The following is a 16,432-nucleotide window of genomic DNA, read 5'->3' on the forward strand; positions in this document are numbered from 1 at the left end:
TATGTTGATTGTTATTGGATTAAAACTTGATATTTTGATAATATGCTCATAGATTTTTTAAAATATTAATTAAGGTCTTCAGCGGTATAAATTCGTTACACGGTCAGTAAGAGACCTATTACGGAGTCATGTAGGTGTGTGAAATGGCATATGGAGATATTGTGTGCAATTTATTCATGAGATTGCTTCCACGTGATTTATTTCTCATTAATATTCATAAAATACTGAATAAACTCGAAATTCCATTTATTTAATTTTTTATGTTAAAACCTGCAAGCCTTTTTCGTTTTGATTTTTCTTCAAGGCTCTGTCATAGCTATATGGGTAGAAATTTGTGTGAATAACAGCTTACGACTCGGGACACCGTTTTCCTGATATAAATTAGGTCACACTGATGCAAAAAATTGCCGTTTTCAAATTAAAAAGGCTGTTGTAACTCCTCATGGAATGGTAAAACATATGTATTTTATAAAAATGGGCTCTCTCCTGCACCTTTAACTCTGTCAACTTGTAATAAACACTTACATTTCCTCATGAAAAATGATAAAAGCACCAATTCTGTGCTCTTTCCTTCATTAAAACAATATACTCTCGCTTCGAATTTTCAAATCAAAAAGGCGGTCGCTACTTTCACTTTGGTATCAACAATCTTGTCATTTCCGGTAGTAGATATTAAGAAGAATCAAACCATCGGCGGAAGAAATAGTTAGGATATGAAAATTCGCGATTTTTTGTATTTTCTCTATATAAACCTTTATAAATTCGGCCGCCATTACAGTTCCAAAATGGCCGATATGCAAATCAGCAGAATGAACACCATTTCTCCATATGGAAATCCGTACCGGATTTCCATTTCACACGCTGTATGACTCCGAATTAGGTCCCTAACTGACTGTGTAACTAATAATATTATATTTAAGGAATGTTTTTAAGTTTTGTGAGAGTATTGGTGTGTAAATCACACAGACTTGTCACGTAGGCATATTTCATAAAGCGCTTTAGCGAGTTTCTCCGTGCATATTTCTACGCATAAAATGGCATTCAAATCAATTTCACAGTTGGCTTAGTAGAAAAACATAGCAAATGTAAATATTTGTAAATATATATTTCATTATGCTTCCTGTCAGTTTGTCTCTATGTAATCAATACCCAACTATAATCGCTTAGTGTTCTGAGGATTTATACAGCGTAAGCATACTATGCCGAAATATTGCGCGGTTTCTTTTTCTGAAGAAAATCCGACAGCACTCACGCCGGGGATCGATCGAACTCACAAACTCAGTCCGACGCGCTACCGATTACCGGTACGCCATGGACGCCGTTATCTTAAACATTCTATTATATTGTATATAAACGTAGTTTTATATATTTGACACTAAAAGAAAAACAAAATAATTTTTCTAAACAGTTTTATGTAACTTTTCCCCCATTTTCTCATCTAGTATTCTTTGAATCTATATGTACATTATACTTAACTGCATGAGACATAAGGGACAAAATACCTAGCTATATTAAGCACAACGTGACGTCATAATAGGAGTGTACCAACATGTTTGAGACCCAAATAAGAATCACCGTAATGGGGTGATGAAACAGTGGAAATTGAAAAAAAAAATTCAAACATATTTTGCACTTATTATTTTAGCAGTTTACACATCAACACACAAACTGAGTCCAGGGAATATTGAATACGCTTGATCTTATGAAGCTAAGTAAGGGAACGTAAATAAAAATCAATGAGATTATACCTCTGCACACGGGAATTTTTAAATTGTCGTTTTAATAAAACAGTCGCATAATAATGACAATAGTGTGGTGCTTTGCATGTACTATGCCTAAATAGTAGTCAGGGTTTGACACATAGTGCACACGCCTCCGGCACATGCACCCTGTGTCAAACCCAGACTACTATTTAGGCATAGTACATTCAAAGTACAACACTGTTATATAAATATTATATTATATTAAATTATATTACATTAAAATATAATATATTATATTATAAGTGAAAAATAAAAATATGTTGATTTAAAAAACGTTTAAAAGCAAAAAATAAACATGAAATTCTAAAATGATGCAAATTGCAAAAAATGCACGAGGGCAAACGTAACACTTACCATATGACTAACGGAGGTCACGTGACACTAACTATATGACTAATGAAGGTCAAATGGTAAATTAGAATATAGAAATGAATATAAAGTGTATTTTATAATCAGAAAATGAGTGAATCCATCTGCAGTTTGTATGAAATTGTTCAATGCAGGAAGTGCTGTAAGGTTTTCTCCAAGGTAAGCTATGGTGTATATTTATGTATTAATCATTAAGCCAATCTTTAATTTGTTTTTTTTTTCCCATTAGTATCTCTTTGATAAATGTGTAAATGGTTCTATAAAAATTCTCTGGTCAACATTTTAAGACATTTTCTTTAATTTTTTTTTATAGTTTCTACAGCCCACAAGTTAGCGATGGAAAATTCTGACACTCCTGAGTAAGGATAGATAACACAAACCAACTTTTCCCCCGGAAACAACACTATAAATATTAAATTTGTGTTCACATATATTAATTCAGTAATGTTTGCCAATGCAGACAATTTTTGGTTTTTTATGATAGTGTCATAGAAAGATTTGAAAAGATTTATATAGAAAATGGCACGAAATCTCTTATTTGAACACCAAAGAAACCCTACAATTTCTTTATATTTTTGGAATCTACTGCTTATATCATGTCTCTCCATAATCGGTATGTCCAATTATCAACTTTTTTTTTCAATTTTTTGTTTATATTTTCCTGAAGGAGGGATTCTTGTCTGGTTTCTGACTAGATGAAATATTCGAGGTGTATTTGCTTATCTGTCTTATATATTTACATGTAAGTGATTTAAAAAATTTTATTTTTCTTTCCTCATCATAGTTGTACAACTTTAAATAGAAATGGTAAACTGGGTTTGAAATCTAGTAGGGACTATATTTTTTCAGCGTTTGAAAAAATCTCCTTTTCTGCTTCTCAAAATTACTATAGAACAATGAATTTAATTAAAATTTTCAAACAATCAAAGAATTTTTTTAAAAAAATCAAATGTAAGTAAAATTAATAATAATGAACTGAAGTTTTATTATATATCAAATAAGTATGATTTTACAAATAAACTACAAATTTGATTAGCCTTTAAAAGCTTTCAATCTATGTAAAGATTTGAGCAAAAAATCTGTAAAAAGTGTTTTTTCTCCCTTAGTAAACGGTCAAAACTTTTTGTTTTGTATCAGCTTGTATCTTTATATGACTGCTTTACCACATGTAAAAATAAGAAAAATTTAAATAACGAAGCATATAAAAATGACTAAAATTTCCTAAAAATTAAAGAAAAATTGAATTAAATTCGGATTAGCCAATATCTGTTTTAGTTGAATTATGCAGCATCTGAAAGACCCTATATGGTAGTAGCTTTTCACGCAAAAAGAAAAACATTTTAACTTTTGAAATAGAAGTAGGCATTGTATGATTGGAAACAGTATTTTCTATATTGTTAAAGTGAAGGAAAAAGATATGACCTTGACCTGACCTTGGTTCTAAATTAAAACGGTCAAATTTAATCTTACTGATACCATAACTTAGTGATTATGTCTTCTTGATTCTATGAAAATTTCATCAATTTTTAAATACAAGAAATATGAGAAGAATCTTTTCTTAATAGATACAAAAATTATGCTCTTAAATACATGTGCATATTGTGTTTAAAAATTCTTTCACTGTATCATTAGCATTGACTCAGCAAACATGTTTCTTACAGAAGAAACAAAAAGTTGCTCCGTAGGATGAAAATCAAGTTTATAATTCTGATCGGTACAGCCAATCACTATTCTACCCTAGGGATCCGGGACAAACTACTTAATTGGTATGCTTATTCCTGTAATTTTTAAGATCAATATACACTTTGATTGCACCAGAGAGAATTTTTAAATACAGTTGTTTTATGTTAATATGCATGTGGACTAGCTGTGTTTATGTCTCAGTAGAAATGTTATAGAGTAAATTAGTATGTATCATACTTTACATACATGTAACTACCCCTACATTTTAAGCAGAATTCAATTAATCTTTTGAAATATGATAAGTGGTGTCCTATAGATGTATAATAGGTTTTGGAATTTTCAACTTCACCCCGTGGGCAAAACGGGGATCAAAAATGACGTTTTTTCTTCAAAAGCCTTGTTCCCAGAACTCCTCCTACATTTTACGCAGTAGCCTAATCATCTTTTAGAAGACGATTGTCTGTGTCCTGTGGATGTGCAATATGGTTTCGGAATTTTCATTTTCACCCTAGGGGTCAAATGGGGGTCGAAAATGACCAACTGATTCGAGCCTGTTTTGAACCGATGCAGGCTACTGACCAATAAGTGCTTTACAAGATTTTAATTAAATTTTGTTTATAGTAAGGTAATAGCATCTTCTTTTGTTGATATAATGACTTTGTAAGTACAACCTAGCTTTGAGTCGCATGTTGACTATGTTTTATACTTACTGTTAGGCTACTGGTAGGTTATTGTTTATTTCCCATGTAGCTTGTAACACGAGCTTTGATTGGTTACAAAGTCGGGTGTAAATTTCCGTACACCCGACTTGAGTCGGGGTTAAAAAAAACGTGACGTCACAATGCATAAGTTTCTCTATGATAAAAAGCAAATAACATGACGTCACGATTCATTGTAGGACGTAGTAAATCTTGTCGATTGCTTGAAGTACAAGTGATATTGGACTTGTTTACAAAGAATGTATTTGGGTACATAGGAAATAAATTCGTTATCCAGATCTAATCAAGGGTGTACGGGGATTTAACCCGGGTTGTATTCCATACACCCTTCGGTCTTCGGCCTCAGGGTGTATGGAATAAAAGCCGGGTTAATTTCCCGTACACCCTTGATTGGACCTGGATAACTAATAGTCTACTGATTACTTTGTTTACCTGATAAATACAGAAGGCTCATGGCGAGTGTGACCAGTCGACAGGGGATACTTACGCCTCCTAAGCACTTATCACACCTTTGATGTTTCAGGGGGTCCGTCTTGGGTTTTTTTTTGTTGTTTTTTGTTTTTTTTTTTTTGTTTTTTTTTTTTTTTTGGTCTTGTTCTCGATTTATGTTGCGTTCAGGATTTATGAAGATCGATACCTTTTCCTTATCTTCACCTTTTTCATTTTATTTTGTGTAAAGACCTAAGTTTCATTTCCAATTCAGCATAAACTAATCAATATATTTTGCTTTGATTTGTAAGTTGTTTAGCAACGATTCTTACCATTTACAATCTTTTCAGTAAAAATATTGCTTTCGAATTTATAAGAAAAAAGTTGAAGAACATTAGATGTTTTATTAATACGGCTATGCCTTTGTAGATACTGCCCTACAACGCATTAGACAGATTATTTCATCACAGTGGTCAACGTTTTAAAATTAACTAGCAATATTCACTATAAAACGTTTTTTTTAATATCTTGTAATCAAACGCACTTCAAGTTAACATGGTGATTGAGCTCATATTTCTGTGTTAATTGATGATCTATGACATCTGCTTATACCTGACGGGATATTTATTTTATAGTTAATGTGACATAGCTGCTGTTGTTGCTGGAAACAGATACACAGTGAAAAATCATAGCATCAACTCCGTATTGTGTAATGTAGTATTGTTTGCAATCTTAGATATTTCTGTGCGTTTCCGCATCCTAAATTTATGAAATGTAAATTGAGTCTGAAAGAAAAGCGAGGTACTGACGATGACATTTCAGAGAGAATTTCAATAGTTTACACTAAAACCATAGTTAAATTTTTACAGGAAGTACAAGCAAGGCATTTAAAAGAAAGACCAAAAGATCATTTAGACGAATTTGAGATTTTAAATTCCCTTTCTCTTTTTGTTATAGGTTTAGAATCAATATTTAACAGGAATGTCAACGGAATGACTCTTATTGATTCAGTGTCAAGCGCATAATGAACTCTGCTTGGTTGAATCCCTGCTGATGAATTAATAAACTTGATATCTTTTTGGAGGATTGGTGAATTTTTGTTTGTGCTATATACTATGTATCAAAACCCTGACTATTCATCTGAAAAATTGCAGACGATTTTAAAAAGAATAGTTAACCGTAATCAAAGAGTCAATATTCTAATGCTTACTGAAGCAAGTACTGCAAACAAATCAATATCCTTCCATCAAAAATGTTTATTCCTTTGATGAAATCATAGTAAGTGCATGTTTGGTGTCACTTGGGACCATTTCTCTTCTGGATTATAGCGATGCCCTCTTAAGTCAAATCATGTAATTTCAGAAATAGTTTTCATACCTTCTCAGATTTATAGATTTATACATGTATAAAATTATGAATACTTTTTGAAAGACACAATATATGTTTCTTTTAGTATAACCGCACATAAAAAGAAGATATTTTTTATTCGTTTTATTTTCCCCAGCGCTCCCAGGGATTTGATCAGGGTCTGGAACATTATGGAAGATCAAAGGTTTTCTGTGTTTGGTGTCCATGTTTTATGATGATACAGAAAAACAGTGCTTAAGTTGCAGCTGTGAAATACGTTTCAAAATATTGCAAAGTGACCTAGATTTTCCGGATGAGTGATCAGGGAAAAAAAGGTAGATTTATTCCAAGGAATTAAGTACTTCTGTAAAAGTCAATCTTTCGTGAAGGATTACAATTTAGACTTTGCTTGTAATCTTTATTTTAAATGAGTGATCAAGAAAATTATTTTGGAGCAAGTTCTTTCCTTAGAAACTTCAAACCCTACATTGTCCAGTATTGTATGAACATGCATGTTGCATCAGGGGATGCATGATATGAGCCATAATTTGGATGATGAATGTGACATATTTTCTGGATAAGTATTTATGCTTCGGATTAATGTTACATATTTTATGGATCAGTATCCATGCTTTGGATGATGAATGTGACATATGAATACTGGTAAATTAAAAAGAAAGATAGAGAAAAACTGCAAATTTATGACAGGAAAAAAACATGAAAATAAAAGTAAAAGCTACGTATAAATAACATGAAAATCATCAGAGTTTGAAATGCATGGGAACATTTAATAGAATTTCTATAGAATTTCTGTAATGCTGAGTTAATGGATCAATAATCAGGAAGAGTACCAATATTGCAAAGGTTCTGCACCTTGTGGTTCATACTATATCTACTATACATTTTTCGGATACTGCCTGTGTCAACATTTCCTGAATAAGTGAATGGAATAAAATCTTAGTTACTTTCAGATCTTAAGGGGCATAGAGTTCTAGTGGTGTCAAAATATTCATGAATAATATATATAAGAATATATAGCGTTAAACATGTTTCGAAGGCTGTTTTTGAACTACCGTTATCTTACTAATGAAACGTGAAGATAACGAAAAGTTCTCATGTTCAAAAATCTAAATGAAAAATATAAATTGTGAGCAGAGCAAACAGGGATCTCTGAAAACATCAGATTCAAGGAATACACAGCAGTGTGCTCTTTAGAATAGCGCGTAAGAACAGAAAAAATTCGAATAGAAATCTGTATATTTAGCAAGCAAATTTATTTGTAATACCTTGCCAGAATTCATTTGATATCAGCATTTCATGCGAATTGTTAATATTACAGGCCAGCAGTAATCGTGAAGATTTCATTATTGCAAAAAGATTAGAAGAAACAAAAAATAATTGTTTTTCTCTAAAATGCCTTTCTTTAAAAAATTGTATAGTCGCCCGCGTGGGGCAGTGGTTAGAGCGTTTGATCTTGAGTCGTGGAGTAAGGAGTTTACCCTTACGTCGCGGGTTCGAATCCCACGGTGGGACGTGGAGGCCCATCCTTCGGATGAGACCGTATAAACCGAGGCCCCGTAGTATGTGCTGACACGAAAAAGATCCCTCACTGCTCAATGGTCCTGAGTGCCTAGTACAGGTCAAAATTTGCAGCTCTCCACCGGCAAGTGGTGGCGTTTCGAAATGAGTGGAAAATTCTCGAGAAGGACGTTAAACAACAATAAACAAACAAACGTACATACAAAAATTGTGTATGGCCTTTTAAGACGTCGTTACGAAAATGCAATTTGCATACTGTCTGTGACATCACAGACTACACTGTGTCTCATGCGGTTTGACGTTTGAAGAGGCGGGTCAAAGTTACAAGTGTAAGCTGTGTAGCAGTTTTTGACGGTACAACTGCGCTCGCGCAACGGCAGTGTCGTAAAACATACTACTTTAGATGCTGCTTGTTATGTTATTTCTAGATTTAAATTTCTGAAAGAAAGAAAATAGTTGATAACGCCTTTTCTTTGAAATTCCTTCGTAACAATTTTAAAAAGTTCATTATATCATGAACTACCAAAAATGAGGAATCTATTCCCTTTGAAGAAAGATGCTATATTGTCACAGCTAACGGAACAACCCTCCATCTTTACAAAGGATTGGAATGTACTAGATCTTTCAATTTTCATGCAAATATGCTGGCAATACGATACTTTTCAAAACAATTGTCATAAATAACCATTACATGTCTTAGTGCTACCCGGGGTATTCTATTTGGCTAATGAAATTGAATCAATATATAAACATTCTGGAAGAATATTTGGGAGTTATCCTTCTTTTTAAGAGAACCATCAGCTAATGGTAGCAATGCCACTCGTAAAATAATATCATTTTAGTTCCATTGCTATAATCTAAAATTACACAACTGAAAAAAATCAACACAAAAAAGAGATTTAACATCGTTCTTTGATCCAAATAGGATTAAGTATCCCCTGTTGACTAGTCACACCTGCCGTGAACCCCATGTATTGATCTGATAGACAGAATGATCTGTAATCAAATTGAGAGCAATGACCTAACACATGGTATGAAACATGTCAAACAAAAAACGACCAAGTGATAGTGTTTATAAAAACAAAGGTCATTATAACGACTACAGAATTTGTGAAAAGTTGACTTTAAATGGTGTTGTTGAAATTTTTGTTGCATTAACTTATTTGTTATTAGTAGATTGTCTTAGTTTAGATATTGATCGTTTTTCAGAGCATGCTCTTGCGTATCGGATCAACTGGGAGACATACACGATATACAGGTGATGTTGGAATATTGTAACATATATAAGGAAAGTTGAAGATTGAAAAGCTGAAGTCATTCTGTTAATCATACAGTTTACTTATAAGTTAAATTGGCAATATCATCTATGGTCAATAAAATATCTAAATATGAAACTGATTTGGTAAGCTCTGTGGTTTCTTTTATTTCGAGTTCACTGGGATATATCGAGTCGAGATATGAATGAAAGTAACTGTTGTTCATTGATACAACGTCGTCGATTTATCTAAATGTTGAGTTGAAGGTCACAGCACTAATCTTTTTCTTTTCATGTAGAAGTTTTGAATGAATTCTGCTTCAACGGAATATAAAAACAGACTGTGAAGAAGCGCAATTAGTGTCCTTTGGAATTCCAACAGATTGGAGAGAGAGAGAAGTTATTTTTTAACTGAATGTATATTGAACGCATCTCAAAACGCATATCATAGAAGCAAAGATACATGCAATTGATATTCGACTATTTATTCACATTTATGGAGAAATGATGGTAAGCAGTGATAGCAGATAATCACAAACATTTAGATTGGTTGACACAGTCTGATCAAGATTTTCATTGTGGTTTCAAGAGGAGAAAAATGCAAAGAATTGTTTTAAGCGTTGAAATCTATTCACATTATTATCTTATGCACTATTTGTATTGATCTATCGTATTATTTACATGTGTGATGGGGGAAAACGAAAAACCGAAGAAAATACTGAAAATCGATTATTTGTTGCTGAATATGGAATTTATTTAGCTCTTGAAACAATAGCATTACGATTCTAAGACACCAAGGAATCAATCAAATCTGCTTCATATTTTGATATTTTACTAGAAAAAGTCATTGATGGCAAACTAAAAACTAAACTTTATAGTAAAGATTATGAATTCAACTTTTCTATCGTCAACTTCTCTTATATGTGCAGCAATATACTAGTATCACCTACATATGGGGTTTTTATCTGCCAGTTGAATTGATATGGAAGAGCATATTCTTCGTATGAACAAGTTCTAAAATGAGGCAGATCACTGACAAATAAGTTGATGATACAAGGATATCTACAATCTAGTTTAATGTCAACCTTTCGTAAATTCTATGGTCGATACAATGACTTTATTTTAATAAATGCAATCTGTCGTTAGGCCAAATGTTCAAAGGTTCGGCGGTTAATTGTGAACGGTGTAAACATGAGTCTCCTAGAAAAATTACCCCCAAGTCGTACAAATGTGAATATTTTGTGGAAGAAGAACCCTAGCAGTCACTTTCTTACAATCATGTGCACCCTATAAGAAATTGACTCCCCATGAAAAATGACCCCTCCCCAACAGAGTGATACAAAATTTAAAAGAAGTAATTCATGCCAATAATTGGGTCTCAACTTTTTTTTTGACATAAGAATATATAGACACCACAATCTTTAAAAATCTTTTTCTCAAGAGCAACAAAGCAATGATTATTATTCAAATCATGCCTCCGGGAGAAGGATGGGACCACGATAGGAGATGGAAGTTTACAAGGGAATATATAAGAAACAATCTTTAAAAAAAATTCTGATCAACAACTAAACCCTGACTAGTCATGTTAATATGCTAGCATCTTCAAATAGTGCAAATTATTCATGGTAATATATAGGTTTTTTTTTTAATTTCCTATGCAAACAGCAAAATATGAGAAAGAAAAGCATGGCAAGGATGATGCAGGCAAGCGTTGTGGCTTGAGGGTGTCTTGTCTTGTGTTTTTCAGACGAACACTGAACGAACAAGCATTTAAAATGCGTGTGAAACAACACTGCATGTTTTTCTATCTTCAAGGCCTATTGTATTCTGCACATAACAAAGATTGCACAAAGATAAGTCACAGTGACTATTGTTTACAACTGTTATCTTAATCTTCCTTTATCATATGTTTCATATACAGTTTTTTTTCTAATTATAAACGTTTGTGGCCAACTAACAAATAAGATATACGAAAACGGGATGACTTTGGCTTTTCCGTCACCAACCTCTCCTTTTTATGTAGTAATATTCCACTGTCACCTACATAAGTTGTTTACGTCCCGGTAGGCTAGAGCATGCTCCGAGTACTATCATCTTTTAAACAGAGACAGGATACTGAAAGATAAATTGATGTTGCAGGCCTTCCAACTGCTTCGATGAAATCAAAATCTTGAAAAATACCTTGTACGTTATAAATTTTGAAAAAATGCAAATTGATTAACCGGTAGATGTACATTATAAACACTTCTTTCTCCCCCCCCCCTCTCCCCCCCCCCCCACTCTCTCTCTAAAACACATAAGGAGCAACAAATCTACCTTAATACAATGACACATTTGTCAAATCAATTCAGATATATGTCCATATAGTTTAAATAAAAGAAGAAAAATATTGTCAATTTATCATAAAATACAGACCATTTTACTTAACACATTTTCTGGAATGATGTGTCGAGGTAAAAATTTAATGATACTAACATACCATCGCCGTATTTTTCAATTTATCCCAGTTAAGCATTTTGGCACACGGGCCTCTTGATTTGAAATTTTTATTTTTTAGGCCAAAAAGAAAAATACATTATTCCTCCGAGGTCATTTTTTCTTCACATAGGGTATTATATTTTGAAGATGATGACACTTTTACTACAGGCAAAAGGGCCATTTTTACGTCGAAATGAAAATGAAAAATGATTCCTGATCATTATTCTATTTGTCCTCACATCGGGTAACAGGGATACTTTTTCCTCCATGGCACCAGAACCGCTCACGGTAGCCTAGTGGTAGGACGCTCGCTTCACGATCCGGAGACCTGTGCTCGATTTACGTTTCCTGCGCCGCGTTAAACCTAAGACATACACATAGGCAGTGGCTGATCCTTTGGCAAGCGCCCGTTATAGAAGTTATAGTCACAGGTCTTTGAGATGAGACCTTGAAAACCAAGGTTCCGTGATACGGCTGGTTATCGTGCCAACATTACGGTTGGCATTCGCTAAAGATCCCTCACTGCTCAATGGCCCTGAGTGCCGAGTATAGGTCTAAATTTGAAGCCCTTCTCCAAGATATGGTGATCTCTCATTATGAGAGAAAAATTCTCGAATGGGACGGAAAAATAAATACAATAAATCAATCCATGGCAGCTGATCCCACCTCTAATGTTTTTAGAGGTCCACGATTGCTCTGCCCACAACTTGTACTGTTTCATTGTATTTTTGAGCATAGCTACTGTTAGTTTATATTTCATTTATGTATTTGAATGTATTTTCCTTTCCAACTACAATAAATATTCTCGATTGCATATCTGACAAAGATTGTTTCTTTTCTTTATAAAATCGCAAAATGTTTTTAAATATTTTATATTTCAGAGGCACGGTGTTCGTAGTTAAAATCCTGATAGAATTAAAAAGTAAATTGCTTTATACAATTTATAAATATATAGAATTTGTACAATTTTTATGACCTTTTAATCGATTAAAGGTTTCAGGTATTATTTACGAAAGACAATGCTAAAATATTTGTAGCAAAGGGGATTGATTTTTGCAATTATTGATTAAACGATGTCTGTACATATAAATCCGAAACTCATATGGTGCTCCATCTAATAAAAGCATTCGTACAATTCAATCTCAGTAGAAAGATTATGTTAACACTGACCATATGAAATAACCTGTATTGACAACAATACAATGAAATTCTAACAGATTCGTGGATTGTTGAATTCGAGGTCACAGCTAGAAAAAATTCCCGATTTGTCTGATTCGGGCTGTACAGTATAGATAGAATTGAAAAAGTATTTTAAAACTAGATGAGATCTCGTTGCGATCAACGAGTACTCACAAGGTTTTCCTTTAGATTTCTGATAAGATCCCGCTGGATATTGTAAAACCTACTACTCTTTCTGAAATACCGTCAAGGAAATTAATTAAACCAGTACTTAATAAATCTTAATCCGAATTAAAGACATCAGAAACAAATCCGCTCATATTTCAACAGAAATTAGCTGTAATAAAATCTAACCATCCTATAACAGAAATTTACACAGATGGTTCTAATGTGGTCTTGTGATGAAAAATTTCATCATAAAATAAAAGTATTTCATCTGAGAGAAAAATCATCAAATTTCATTAAAAATTTGCTTTGCTACCCAACTTTCTTAAACTGAAACCATAGTAACCACTGTCGCCATTCAATAACATATATGCCTGATGTCTACAAACGTAAAGATTATGACATAAACAGAGCTTATGAAAAGCTGATACATTTAAAGATATTAAAGACAAATCCGATTTCAAGATCACACTTTGAATGAATAACTGGTAAATCAATAGCCTATCTTCCATAGAGACACTTAGTCCAGTTTTATTGTTCTGTATTTCATTGACAAACCTTAACAAAGCTTAGACACCATTAACGAAGTAAAAGTATACGACTGACGTGGGAAGTATTGCCACTTATGTAACATATTCCTCTCTTTCTATGATTAATGTTATAATCTTTAATATAAGTATTGACACTTTACCAGTTTTTCAATAAGGTCATACTGTACCAATCACAGTTATTCCTTGTTTAATTTAAGCTGATTTCAAGTAAATTCAGTGTATAATTTTTTTCATTTCAAGAAGAAGAGAATGTGAGAAATTTCCAATGAATTTCCATTTATAAGCTGTAGTTTATTTCGCTAGTAATTAAAATGCAATTTTCAAGAATACATATTTGAATTTTACTTTGATTTATAATCTCAGAAAGGCAGATAAGATATATATGAAGGCAAAAAAAAATATACAGGTACGTTTGGTGAAATTATTTACAATTTTGTCGAGTTAGTATAGCTAACGTAGAAAAGTTCTCTAAAGTACGTATTTCACCTGTGAATAGTACGTACATGTTACAATTCAGGGAAGTACAATGTATATGATGGTTAAGTTAATATCGAATTTGAATCACTATTAGTAAAGTGGTTGGGACCGCTAAGTAAGGAGCAATTCCTTACGTCGCGGGTTCAAATTCTTTGAGGGACATAGAGACCAATCCTTTGGATGAGACTGTATATACCGTTTATCAGTTACTGCAGGCACGAAAAAGATTCTTCCCTAACTGCTCAAGGGTCATAATTGCCGAGCACTGGTCTAAATTTAGAGGCCTCCATGGGCATCGATGACGTCAACCATATAGGAATGAAAAAAAATTGAGGACGCATAACAAACAAAACAAATAAACAAATAAATTGAATAATTAAAGGGTTACTACATTTTGTTTGAAATTAGCAAAGCGTGGTGATATGGAAAAGAACAAGTGAAATCAGTCATATGTGTCAAAGATAGTTTATAGCATGGGAATTGAAATAAAACTACATTACATGTTTGTTTGTACCTGAATTTGAGCTGTGCCGGTAAATTAACAATAAACATAGTAATCCTAGAGATACTTCATATGGTTATTTTAATAGAAGATATTAAATAATGCAAAAGATGTTTTGTAAGAGATGTAATTTTTCCCAATATTATCTGTAATGGTACATTACTGTTCTTGCTACCTTGTACCGTGTTATTAAAAGATCAAGTAGATGTGTTTTGTCTCATACTCATATTTCTTTATCAAACGATGGATTATTTAAATTGGAAAAGTATTTAAACTTAGGTTTAATTGAAATCAGCCATATAAAGGAAGGCATAAGTTCACATTTGTGAGGCACCATAAAGTAAGAATCGTCGAGACGTCATTTAAAATTAAATAAGTAACAAAAAATGAATTACAGCGCATGATGATGAGTAAATAAAAGGTTGCTTGCATTTATTTTTTTTTCCATTATTTATTTAAAAAATGCAAAAGCTAACCATAAGATTACATTCCTGCCGTGTATTAAGAAACAAAACTTGTGTCAAAAATGAAGTCACTCGCCCTGACTTGATCCAGTACAAGTGATCCAGAGGAGTGGATCTTTTACAAAAATACTTCAACTCGACATTTAGATATATCGACGACGTATTGTCAATTAACAATGGTTATTTCCATTCTAATGTCGACACGATATATCCCGGTGAGCTTGAGATAAAAAATACCACAGAGTCTGACACATCTGTTTCATATTTGGATATTTTATTAGAAACGTCAACGGTAATCTAACAACAAAGCTTTCTGATAAACGTGATGACTTTAACTTTTCAATCGTAAACTTCCCTTACTAATGCAGCAATATACCCTTATCACCTGCATACGGGTTCTAAATCTCTCAGTTGATTCGATACGCAAGAGCATGCTCTTGAACAATTTCTAAAACGAGGTAAAATACTGACAAACAAGTTGATGAAACAAGAATATCAGCAGTCTCGTTTAAAGTCATCATTTCGTAAGTTCTATGGTCGATGCAATGACCTTGTCAGCAAATACAGTTTTTCATTACTAATTCTGACTGACTTTTTTCATACTAATTGTTAGGCTATTATTTGCACACTGATTTGTCGACGGATTTTTCCGTTATTTCCCAATCATGACAAGGAGCACACGGCGAGAGTAACCGGTCGGCAGGGGATGCTCACTCCTCCATGGCACCTGATCCCACTTCTGATGTCTTAGAGGTCCGTGTAGCTCTGCTCCTATTTTGTAATGTTTAATGGACTTTTGAGCTCGAATACTGTTCGTAATCTCCACATATTTCACTTCATTCAATTCAATATCATCGTCAAACTCTAATCAATAAAACTGAAAATAAAACATTCTTGAATACAACTATTTATATTCTTTATGTATCAAGAGCAAATAAAGTTTCACAGCGTTAGAGAATATCGAAAAAAAAGCTAATACGAGAAGGATATTCCGATTTACATCAAAAGTGCAAAGGTATGGACTAGACTGTTTCTTCTGAAGCACGGATTTGTTTATTGTTTATATCATGTATATTCCAAAAATTGCTTGAAGTTGATCCTTGTCAAAAGAATATTTTCTTAATTCATTACAATGTAAAGGCGAAGTGGAATTTTTTTGACTATATCACACGTTTCTGGGCAAAATAGCGCTTATCAATACTTCGAATGCTAAGGTTTACCCTGTGTAGATTGATGATATAATGTTGTTTAAATATCTTATATAATTATGATATTCAAAACTTAAATATGAAAATCATTCACGCATTTGCACTGAATAATAGATTTAAAAAAAAGAAAAAGTAAATAAAGAAAAACTCGGCTTAAACTTCACCAATCCATTACATTATAATAAATAGTGTTCTTTGTTGTAAGTTTGCAATCAATGTCATTTTCTAGTTAAACATCCAATTATGAAACAGATGTGTATATTCTGTGGTATCTTTTATTTGAGTTCAGTGGGATAAGTATAGA

The sequence above is a fragment of the Saccostrea echinata genome, unplaced genomic scaffold (assembly GCF_033153115.1).
Source record: "Saccostrea echinata isolate AGI-Se365-2 ecotype Australia unplaced genomic scaffold, CSIRO_AGI_Sech_v1 ptg000029l, whole genome shotgun sequence".
NCBI classification, from domain to species: Eukaryota; Metazoa; Mollusca; class Bivalvia; order Ostreida; family Ostreidae; genus Saccostrea; species Saccostrea echinata.